A 12,744-nucleotide genomic window follows, 5' to 3' on the forward strand; every position below is an offset into this window, starting at 1 on the left:
AGGTGTACTGCTCAAACAAATACACATTAAACATATGAATATAATATACAGGCCACACAGAGCAAATATGACAACGAAAATACATCCGTTTGCTAGTTCAACAGTGCTTTAAAAGTCACAGGTAAGTGATTTGTTTATAAGGGAACAAGGTGTTTTGCACAAAACATGAGTATTTGACAACAAATTAGTAGAGGTTTCAACTAGTCAAGCTTTGTGAATTGTTCAAAAGAGAGGAACACCAGTGGTTTGCATTACAACATAAAATCAATATCTACAACTAAGTTATTTCTTAATGTAATAAAGAGCTATTAGATGACTGGATGAGTAGAGGTATAAGAGAAAGAGATGCAGCAGCCTCCTGTCAGTCATGTTAAATTATAAACGTTTTAGGTGGCTTTATGTGATCTTTGTGGCAGATTAATATTGCCTCAGTATTTTCAGACACTCCTGTATTCGATTGTAATGGTGTGCAATCCCAGTGATCAAAACGAATAGAAAAGATGAACAGAATCACGCACTATTTACATGCAAGCTATAATAAACTGGAAATATATGATTTAGGCTATTTATCGATCCATCTATCATAATTCAATATCACTATTCTCAGTGAATGTGGCGCGTGCTGGAGGATGCTGCAGTTTTGTTATCAAACAGTGTTCACACATGCTGCTTGAAACGGGACTGCGGTACCTTTGGCCAGCATCGCTCTCAAAAGAACCCATCGTCCGAACCGGCACCGCCGCATTGAGCCAAATGTGCTCGAAGGATTTCCTGGCCTCGGTCTTCACGTCTGGGTCGATTTCGGACGGCGACTCGGTTCTTTTGGCACCTGCCATTCTTCAGGTTCACAAGTTACTAACAGCTGAGATGGACGGAGGCTGTCAGCGCGGGCATTTGCTTCCCTTTACCGCGCGTCGCATCCGCAAATGCACCTGCAGCCGGACGAGCGTATCGCGCTCACGAAGCCGATGAGGGTAATCACACACTCTCGCGACGGAAGTAGTGCTCAATATGATCTGAAGATTCTCCAGCTTACAGCCTTCACTGCGCAAGTCCGGCTTACAAGTGTATCTGAACCGAATCACATTAACACATCAAAACCATGACATCAAGCTGACCCACAAATGTTAATATAGCTGAATAATACTGCCTTCCCGGAGTGAAATGAATGGAGAGATGAAAGGTGAAGATAATGGACTGCATACGATATGCATTAAACAACATAATTATCTGCACTTGGAAATATTAATTAATAGCCTATAGTGAGTACAGAACGAAATAGATTATTATACCAATTCAATCAAACCCTGCTACTGCAACAATAAAAATTATATAATTTAGCAAAGAGTGACAGGAGCCTTTTTTTCCGGACTAAATGAATAACGTAAATAATATTGCATAATAGAGTGCAAATAAATTTACTTTAAAAGATTAACAACCACCCATGTTGTAATGCAAACCATCGGTGTTCCTCAATTTTGTACTTTGTGACTTTGTATTTATTTAAAGTTTATTTAAAATTTAGTTTAAAATGAGCTTTTCTGAAAATAAATAAATAAATAAATTGATGATGCAACTTGTCACCAGGATGGATTGTTGCTAGGGTCTACTTTAGCTACACAGCTGATAAAGTGTTCTGGGTGTTGTTAGCACATTACTATGTGTTTGCTTGGGTATTCTGTGTAGTTGCTGGTCACCAGGGTGTTGTTATGCAGTTGCTAAAGTGTTTTGGGTGGTTGCTAGGGCACTGTTTGGGTGTTCTGTGTTGTTACTGGTTACCTGGGTGTTGCTATGCAGTTGCTCAGTATTCTGGGTGGTTGTTAGTGTGATGCTATGTGGTTGCTATAGTGACTGGGTGGTTGCTAGGACACTGCAAGGGTGTATGGTATTTTATCCCATATGGTCTGCTAAGCAAAAATTGTAAGCAAGAATGCTTAGAAACATAATATCACACCTCTCCTAGAGTCAAGTCAAGCCATGTATATCTGTTTGTGTTAATCTGTTAAAGTAAGACATTTTTCAGTAGTTCAACAGTGATTTGATGAACTGTATTGTTCTTTTCACTATTGACACTCCATACATGTAGTGTCCAAAAGCTAGCATTTTTCTTTAAGGAACTTTTCAGGATTAATAATATTCACATACTTGCTGTACATACTCTACCTCCATAGACAAATTACCTTTTATATAAATGATAACAGCACATGTGCTGGAAAGCAAACATCAACACGCCACTGTAAGAAATAACTCTTCCCATTAAATCTTCACGAATAGAGAGAACGGGCCACTGGCTGAGTGGGAGTCTCTGTTCTCCCTCAGTCTCTGCACTGAGGATGATGATTATGTAACAGTAGTTTATGAGAACAGCAGACAGGGCATTCCACCAATGAAACATCACAGTGACACCCTGTGGTCAGAGGAAGAGCGTACTCATTTCTCCTAATCCTCCCTGAGACACTGAAAGAAAAACTTCTAATAACCTTGACTAACTCTAACACTGTAAAGCATAAGTGTCTACACATACATCATCCCCATACAAACTATTCATCTGTACATAAACAGTACAGATTTGTATCTCATCTACATCACACTGTACTGTATGTGTCTCTGTTTCAAAGCTGTATGACTTTATTTCTTCTGCAGAAAACAAATATATTTTAAAAAATACAAAATAAAAATAAAAATAGACTTCAATTGTAAACAAAACAATGTTCCAGAAAAAAGTCATAGAGGTTTTCTATGACATGAATAAAATTTTTCATTTTAATTGAACTATGCTTGTAAAGATGGGCTCTTTTGAATAGACAATATCGAAACTGATAAAGTGAAACAGTTTAAACCCCCCAAAAAGTTTTTTATTTTATTGATTGATTGATTGATATTCTTGAGTGTGGGATTAGTGTACAAATAAAACATTGGTGTTCAATTAAGATTAATTTATTGCTAAGTTTTCAAACAAATTTAAATGAGTTGAAATTGTGAAAACTGGATGTACTGTACAGTAGACACATACAGTTTTTCTATAATGCTGAGTTTGAGTGAGATATGATTTTGTGAATAGTAGAGGTAATTAATTGAGAAATCAAATTTTTCTTGATGTTCTGACATCTTAGAGGTCATTGTACTATAAAAACATCCTGTGAGCTTCAGAGCTCAAAACTTCCTTGTTAATCCAACAACAGCTTTTATTGAAACCAAGTTCAGAAAACAACTCTTTCATTTCGATTATGAGACTACAGTGTTTCCCATACATTGAGTGCGGGTGTTTTTATATCACTGTATTTCTGAAGGAAAACGACTGTCTTCAGAAAATTGGATGTCATTTTCATTTCATCTTGCATGTAATGTCTGATTAAGCAGCGTTTGTGAGCAGAGCGCTGCTTTGTATACAGTCATTAAACAGGGAAACCTCGATCTCTACCACTTCAACAGCCCCTCCTGCTGGCAGAGAATGAATTTGCATATATGCCAAAATAGAGTGCCAGCCTGTGGGGAAACACGGACTATGGTATAAATAAATTCAACTGTATAACTGTTTCACTGCAATTCGTGTTATAATGTTAGAAGTAAAGATTAATAAACATAATACATAACCTATCTACTTATCTGTAAAAGCAGTAATTTTTAAGCATCTGTTCACATCCTATCTAAAATGTGATTTAGCCAAAAAAAAAAAAAAAAAACAATAAGGTTACCACTCTAATATGTCTTGCAATATCCATGCGTGCAAAGGTTCTGTGTGATCATCTTGCTCATTTTTCTCGGGGTCTGAATCCGGCTTAAATTGATATGGCAATATTGACGCCATCCTTAACTATACTGGAGCAGACAGAACTTGCTGCTTTGTTAAGGCAGTACTAAAACACTGTCTAAAGCCCTATTTGCATGGGATTAGAATTATCTAGGGACCTTGTGTGGAAACAAAAACCTCAAAAAATGATATACGACCCGCCAAATCCAGGCCAAATCACAGAGATGTCGATTCGCACGGGACTAATATTATCACAGGACCTCGGTGTTCGGTGAAAAATGGTAGGTCATTTGCGGGGAAATTTTTACTTTACAAATTACAGACATGGCCAATTTGCACGGGATTAAAATCACAGACAACCTCCGCAATTATTACAAATGACTGGAGGTCACCAGGTAATACTAATCCCGTGCGAACAGGGCTTAAGCTGTTCGCCAATCACAATGCACTGGGACAGCTTACCAATCACAACACGTTTCGTTTTTCGGAAGGCAGCCTTCATCAAACCATTGAGCCATTTGTGCCAGGCTGGGGAGAAAGGTATTGTAATAATGTAAATTATGTGAAAAATAATGCGTTTTTCGAACCACCAAGCATGAGAGCATGTTCTAGTACACCCCCAAAACAAAATCAAGACTTTGTAAAAGAGCATAATAGGACCCCTTTAAAATTACTGTATTGCTCATTGCTTTCTAAACTGCCTTTTGCCAGTGAAGCCACCGGAAGTGTTCAAGCGCCAATCTTTCTATTTCCTACCAACAGAGAGCATCATTGACTGACAGCCAAAACCTTTTCCTAAAATCACCTGATTTGAAGCATTTCAGTCACACAGGATTAGTTTTTAGGATATGTGTTTGTAAATTAATTGTTACTTAAGATGTTAGTTGCAATGTTTATGGTCTTTTTGGACAGGATAAGCGATAAATTGAAATTGTTTAGGTGGGTGTGTCTGCTGCACACTGCCAACAGAACTGATCCAACAAAAAATATATTTCCTTACTGTACGTACGTAATTATGCAGGAAATATTAAACATGAATATATCTGGTATTAGTATCAGAAATTGATTTGAATATACAATAAATAAACACAACAAGCCTCTGTTACTATATTGCTCTACATTGTATTGAAATTAAAGCTTCATGACTTTAAATCCGTACAATATGTAGTCAGCATTATTTCTCGGAATAAGTTATGATGCGTGTATTTTTTTAATCTCCTTTAGACTCTTCAAGATTGTGCAAATTCTATGCCATTTTAGCATTACAGTTAAATGTTCATTTTAATTATTAATTTAACCAACTTTTAACTCATTAGCTGCTCCAAAATGCATGCTGTTAACTGTATCATTGTTAAAACATATACAGTTAGCCAACTATACAAATAAAAACAATAAAATGTGATTACATAATCAATGAATATGTACAAGGCGAATTAAGGTAACCGTGCGCATACAAATCTTTATTTCAAAATGAGCACTTTGACATTTGTGATACATATAATGCCGAGGTTGTAAGTAGGTGACTCTTGTCACCTCAGTGGCCAAAACAATTGTTTTGTGCAAAATGATAAAGTTTTACTTACATTTCACTGCGTGTCATATGCTCTCCATATAACCATTTATGTGACAAATAAAAATCTTGAAAATAAAATCTTGAATCATATGTTGAGGATCTCATCCTTCCGATGTTCATCATTGTCATCTAATGTATACTGTAATGAATAACATTATTAATAGATGAATAAGACCAATAAAATAAGAACTTTACCTTACAAAGGATCCTAATGCTAGGAAAGTGATTTATTTTCAACTACGTGGATGTCAAAGTAGAGCATTATTTGTTTGTTCAGTACATTTCACTGTAGATTCTTTGGTAAATCAGTCGCAGTTTCAGCACGGGCTTTGCAAGCAGACTTTTACTATAAGATATGGACCTGACAGTAATACCACAACATGTAAGTAACCATGTTCATTCTAATGCAAAATCTTGAATTACATACAAAAAGCGATCAAGGAATATTTATAATATAGGCTTCCCTTTATAATCGCTGGAGCTGTCAATCACAGTGCGAGTTTATATTCAATGATGCAGTCATAGTACAAAGAATCTCTTATTTACATCATGTTTGCACTGTTAGTTATGTTGAAAGCATTTTTGAAAGTTCAAAACTCAAGCTGTAATGACAAGATCACTGCATTCATGCTCTCAACAGTCTGACAATGCTCATCACTGCAACATTTCATGCGATGGGAGTAGATGTAAATATAATGCTATAATCAGCGCTCTCCATGATTAGTTAATCTCAACAGATGTAACAGTAAAAATGTATTAAACGTTTTTGAGAGAGCTCTACATGTAATACTTATTTCATATGCAAAGATGTTAGCCAATCACAGCAGTGGGCGTTTCCACTGAAGTCTCACAGCAGACACGCCCCTTCCAACAGAGCGTTCAAATCAGAGGGCTAAACAATAAGGGTAGAAAATATCCTTTTTTATTTTTAAATATGACAATTTCTATCAAATCATACTAACGTAAGTGCACCGCATATCATGTCAATGGAGACATTATCAAATAATTAAAAAATGCAGTTCATGACCTCTTTAATAATGATGAGGTCTCTATATTTAAAATAAAACAACAAAAAGTTTAGTCTAGCTGTTGTGGTGACTGTCTAAAGAGGTTTGAAAATGGATAACAAGAAGTAACTGTCAGATGTCAAATCAATGATTATGCCCATATTTGGATTTCCTGTTCCTGTCCCCATTTAGTTATGTCAGTTCCAGGTGTTCCCCGTCTAGTTCATTTGTTTCCAGGTGTGTCCCATTAGTTCCCCTGTTTTTAAGCCTTGTGTTTCCTTGTCTCCAGTGTCAGGTCTTATACGTTGAGTTTGTGCTACATTGTGTGTTAAAATCTCCCACCCTCCAAACATCATAAAATAACCAGCTAATAAAAATAAACAAATATTAAAAAAAAAACAAAATTCTGATACTGAACAAAATAGAAATACCTACCAAATATAAAAAACAACTAATACCAATAACTAATAACTATTAAAGTATTACAAAGTCAACAAATGACAACTAATAATTGAATGAAGATTTAAAGAGTGTTAGATGGGTTTATAACGTAGCTATCCTTAAATGTGTGTCTGCAAAGTTGTGTTAATCAAAAAAGTGCATGTAAATAAAGATATGTGTGTCTCAAAAGAGAGTGTCGGTTCGGTGTGTGCCGTGTGTGTGAGTCGTTATATGTTCGACTCTGTGTGCCTGTTTGCCTGTGTGTCACTACACATTTGCATAATCCCCCGCCTGCCCGTGAAATACGAACAGGTCTGATCTGCCCACAAACACTTTGCTATTAGTGCGTTTTACATCATGTTGTGGTGTTCAAGGATACCACAGAAATACAATTCGAGCCTTTGTTGTGTGTTGTCATTGTCAAGAACTGTTTCTCTAATCTGGGCTGTTATCTTCGTTGGCTTGTGTTAATTTGGACTAACAAGCTGTGTACCAAGACCCGTAAGTAGTACGATTGATACGTTAGGTGTACATTTTCAATTGAGGGCTCAAAATTTAAATATGTGATTAAGTGCAGCTTTAGGTTTCCAGGTAAAGCACGATACCGTCTTATACTGAAGTAGTTCTAAAAATTTGCAGTGAACCTAAAAATATGTCGATTATTGTAATCTGACGTTGTTCTAATTAAGTTGTTTAAAGCAAATGTTGCAGGTTAAACCACTGTCGATTAATGGGTACATAATCACTCAAGATATGTATATCATTTTTAAAATGTCTCAAAAATGGCCTTAAAGACCAGTTTTTTACGTTTTTGGTAAGACTTTTTTTTTACGCAATTCGGGTGATGACGTCACATTGGGGAGAAGTGGAGGAAAGGTAGCCTCAGCCTATTATGTTCCAGGCAACCCGTAACCCGTGTTTTTTCCAACCTTAAACCCGTGAAAGTGCACTGGAACGGCAGTCAAACGCTGACTTCCCACCCGTGAACTCGTACTAGATCGATGTACTGCCGAGTTCCGACGTCACATAGGAAAAAAACAATGACAGCCCCTACGGATATGTTACTGCCTACGGATGTTTATGCAAGTGGTACACGTTGAAAAAACGATTTTATGACAATGTAACGTTGCGATAAAAACTGGGATGAGGAAGAGGTGGCAAGAGCCAACATGTATGATGGCCCGCAAAGCCCTATAATTTTGAACCAGCCAGACGTGAGAGAGCAAATGAGGAATTGCCAGACCTGATGGCCTTCAAAACCATTAAATGCATTGTCCGAGGAGAATGAGTTGAGAGTTGGTGAAGTGTCCTGGTGAGTTGCTATCATTTAGCAATGCAGCGATGAGCACTGGAGCTAGTCTACGAGCAGCAGTGCACAATAACGACACACATATATATATATATTTTTTTTACTGTCATTGGATAGCACCGAGTGAAAAATAAACGTTTTCTTTATATCTAGTGGCAGTGATCATGACGTTAGTTCATAAGCCAGTAACCTTTGTCATAGTGTCGTACTCAGGGGCGTCGGACTGGGGGGGTAAAGGGTACCGAGTACCACAGGGCCCGAGGCAGGGGGGGGCCCTTAGAAGTCCTTTTTAACACATACATATACATACTAACATTTGTATATTTATGTACAAATAAAAAAGTTCCTGTGCAAAACTAAACTTGTAGTTAGGCACTTTTGGGATAATAAAAAAGTAATTTTCATGCTGTGCAGGGCCCCACCACCCCTCTCGAATCAAGTAAATGGTACGACCCGCAGGTCAGGTGCTTCCCGCGGAGAAATTGAATCAGTTAATGAGACAGGAGCTGGAGTTAGGCGTGATATGAACTAGGAAGACAGGGGAAGAGTCATGTTCTATCATTAAGAAAGGAAAATCGGGGCTCAAAACGAAAAGAAAAGAATATTAAAGAGAGAAAGGCAAATGAGGGCAAGCAGTTGCTCACTCAGATTTTTGAAAAGAAAGGTGAGCTCCAAATGCATCCTCGAGCATTGACATTGTTTTAACATAAAATCCTACTCCAGGTAGAATAGCATACATTTATGTTCGTACTCTATTTGACAATATACCAATAATGATAGTATCACATCCTTCATAGCGGGCAAACAATATTTCAAATAACAGGGAGAAGCAACGGAGGCGGAGCTGGGAGCTCAACACACTGCCAAGACAGAATTAGCTTGTAATCCTCTTCTGCTGCAGTTCTCCCCAATATCATTTTTACATGAAAATGTATATTTCCCTTAATGTGTCAAAAGACAAAGAAAACACTTCGTTAGCGCCTTTTTTATTGTAATAAATTAGTTTTACGCTCTTACATTAAGTACAGGATTGTTCTCATTTAATGCAAATCTTAAGATTGAAAAAGACTTACAGTATTTTAAAAACACAAAACTGAATGTCTGGCGATAGTGTACCCTTTTTTCTATAGTCTGCATTTATTTTAAACAGACAAATAATCAGCAATTAAGCTTGTACTTAGCCTACACTTTAAAAAAGGTACAATAAAGGATACTTTAGCAAAAAGCCATATATTTCAGTTTCAGACCTGCACATAGGCCCCTCATAATATTAAGGTGAAAGTGACAGTGATTTAGGTGAGCTTAATGTTAAGAGTAAATAAGGCAAAATAGGTACTGTTAATTACACATTTAACATTAAAGGGATAGTTCAAAAAATGAAAATTCTGTCATCATTTACTCTCCCTCAATTTTCCAAACCTGTATGATTTTCCTTTCTTCTGCTAAACACAAAAGAAGATATTTTAAAGAAGGTTGGTAATTAAAGCATTCTGGTCCCTGAGATTCCATTATTTTTTTTTTTTTTAAAGTCAATGGGGTCCATCAGTCGAATGAACCGATTTCTTCAAAATATCTTCTTTTGTGTTCAGCAGAAAAAAGAAAATCATACAGGTTTGGAACAACTTGAGGGTTATTACTGAATTTTCATTTTTGGGTGGACTACTGTCTGCAACTGTAATTGCTAATTGCAATTTAAACAAATGTGTACAATAACAATGTACCTATTTTGCTTATTTCCTCTTGTAGCAGAGGAAGAAATAGAAGATGAGGCTGCTATTTTATAGTAATGAGGGGGATTGAAGAATGTGATTAATCAGGGAGGAGGATAGAGCTGACGAGGAAAGAGAAGAGAATGTCTCTTAGGCCATTGGTATCACTATGGTATTTGAACACTGAGTTGCATAGAAGTCACAAACCTGCCCAAAATTTGGTGCTACGCCCCTGGTCGTACTGGTAAACTTTGTCTTTGTCATCTAGAAATAGAAGGCATCACGCTAGCTATATGGGAGTTTCTAAGCGTTTATCTCTTCCTCCGGTGAAAATGTTGTTGCAAACGTAGCCGCGTGTCTGTCGCATGTTTGGCTGTGCTTGTGTGGAAACTGCATTGGAAAGCTGGTGCTGTAGGGAAGTGAGTGCGTTTGGTCGCTGTTGGTCGATATCTATCTATCGATCTATCTGTCTGTCTATCTATCTATATCTATTTATCTATAATCTGCGCTATCTGAATACTCTCGTCTACTACTCGTCTCTCTAGTCACTCTCAATGCTCTCAAGGGCAAGGCGGGCTTTGGTAAATTCTCTCCCCAATGTGACGTAATGCAATGCATTGTGGGGGAAAGGAGAATCGTTGCAAACCGCTGTAAGAATTACCTACTTTTTCATTTTATTCTTTTTGATACCCACAACATAAAATACAATGGATTACAGTTTAAATGTTCATTACCAACAACAAATTGCACAAATTCGTTGAAAAAAGCTAACCCTGCAACACGGCCTTTAATAATAAAGAATGTAGTGTAGCACACAGACTTTATAATAATTGTGAAACTGCTGTTTATTGTGCTGCACTGGCAGCTACAGGGTTAATGTAGGAGAGATGAGTGATTTCGGCTGGTGCTCCTGTGATACAACTGTTCTGCGTTCTGATTAGAAGTTAAGACCAAGCGTCTTTTGGGCTGTCGTTCTTCAAACATTACAGTAGACATATTTTGGTTTACAAACTGTATAGTTTAATCAGTTAGTCACATTAGCACTCGGCTAACGTATCCACCTAGTGTTCACAGTTTAGCAGCTAAACTTTAGCTGTGGGCACGATTCGCTTGCATAGTGTTTTTGTATTTTTATGTCATTATAAGAACGGATTGACCATATTATTGTTTTATGTAAAGGTGCTTTGTCAATGGTAGCGCTGGCTAACTGGCTCAAGGACTCATCTCTGTGCCAATCACAACAGGTTTCGGCCAGCTGACCAATCAGAGCAGAGTAGGCTTGAGGAAGGGAGGGGCTTGCTCTGAACTTGCTTGAAACGACGTGAAACCTAATCCATTGGCAAATGACTCTAATATTAAATGTATATTCTGAGAAAATTACAATGTTTTCTGACCTTAGATGCATTTAAACCTGATGTAGGGGACTCCAATACAATATTGGGACACTTTAAAATACCATCTGACCTGCTCTTTAATTAGTAAATATATGACTGGGTATTAAGTGTGGTACCTTATCTTTAGGGATGCACCAAAATTTCAGCAGCTGAAAATGGCATTTTTCGGTTTTCAGCTGAAAGAGAAAAACTGCCAAAAAAAAGGCACGCAATATGCTGTATGTTTACTGGTGGATTATTCTTTTCTGCTGTTAACCACAAATTATCATAAGGTAAGCAAACAAATGTTAGACAAATTCAAAAATGCAAACCACAGTCATAAAACTCACAGCAAAGCATGTGACAGAACAGACCAGTAGTCACTAAAACATTTCCCCGTTCAGAACAGCAGATGGAAGTCTTGAGTGTAGAGATGATTTCCTGTCACTACATATTAGCACAGAGCTGAGAGCTCCAGATTCCTCTGGCAGCCGCCTGAATCAGCGCAAGAGGGCACAGTCATCTCACGGCATCAGCCAAAACAGCAGCAAACACGCCTGTGAGAAACACCACATGCTGCAATGCCTTTAACACGCTTCTACAGATATTAAATACAGCAAAGTACTGGATCCTTAATGCCTTTAGGCATAATATGACATCCTTATCCAGTCCTAAGACAGCATGTGCAAGAGGCTCCAGACTGGGGGTCTGGTGGGAGAATAACACAAAGAAAGCTGATGGATTTTACAGATGGATGGTTCAGAATATGGCGCTATACAAGTTCCACATTATTGCTTTTTATTAAAGGGAAGAAGAAATAGAAAGACCAAGACAAAGACAGTCCAAAAGACATCTAAATGAGAGGAACCATTGCTGGCTGTAATTCTAAGATTTCATGGCTCATTTCACAAGAAAATTGAGCATCTTAGCGGGAGACAGAAGCACTATAAAAGGGAAAGCATGAATAATTGTTTAAAAAAGAATTAGCTTGTAATCATAAATATATTTTCACACTGAATACCAAAATTAATGTGGAAAAGACAAAGACTGTCTTGTAAACATTATATATTTTAATATATTATTTTATGGCATATTTTTACTAAGTACTATAAATGAAAACCAGTATCACAGATACCAACACTAATACTGATGCCTTTTTTTCTATTTCTGATATATTGAGTAATTACTATATAACCATTTAACATTACACTATACTGTACTTGAAAACCAGGACTAAACTGCACATACATAATATTAATAAAAAAATATTTTTAACATAAAAACAACAAATATTAATTCTGGAAACAGCCAATTATCCCAAAAAAATAAAAAAAAAAAATAACAAAACCAAAGCATTCACTCTGAGATATTTGAAAAAAGTAGAAAAGTCTAATTTCAAAACCAAAACAATAACTATTAAACAACACCTTCAGGAGAATGAAATCTATCCACACCTTCAGGAGAATGAAGGGATCCACACTGAGCATAAAATGAATATTAAACAACCGTGTTATTACTGAATGTTATTTAGCAGGGAACTGTCTGCATCTAATTGCTATGCAATCATCACAATATTCCAAA

At 36.9% G+C, this 12,744-nt stretch overlaps 1 protein-coding gene across 9 annotated transcripts in view; it reads right to left on the reverse strand.

Annotated features, from left to right (window-relative positions):
- Positions 1–12,744, reverse strand: part of LOC109062450 (potassium channel subfamily T member 1-like) — a 90,674-nt gene that overhangs the window by 56,130 nt on the left and 21,800 nt on the right. The window contains exon 1 of one of the 9 annotated variants that reach the window (XR_006160109.1): positions 691–1,166. The exons of 7 other annotated variants lie outside the window; for them this stretch is intronic. The gene's annotated coding sequence lies outside the window, so the exon portion shown is untranslated. Of the gene's footprint in view, positions 1–690; positions 1,167–12,744 lie in introns of those variants that run through there. One more of the 9 variants, XR_006160108.1, reaches the window with a different exon arrangement.

Source organism: Cyprinus carpio, chromosome A5, assembly GCF_018340385.1.
Source record: "Cyprinus carpio isolate SPL01 chromosome A5, ASM1834038v1, whole genome shotgun sequence".
NCBI classification, from domain to species: Eukaryota; Metazoa; Chordata; class Actinopteri; order Cypriniformes; family Cyprinidae; genus Cyprinus; species Cyprinus carpio.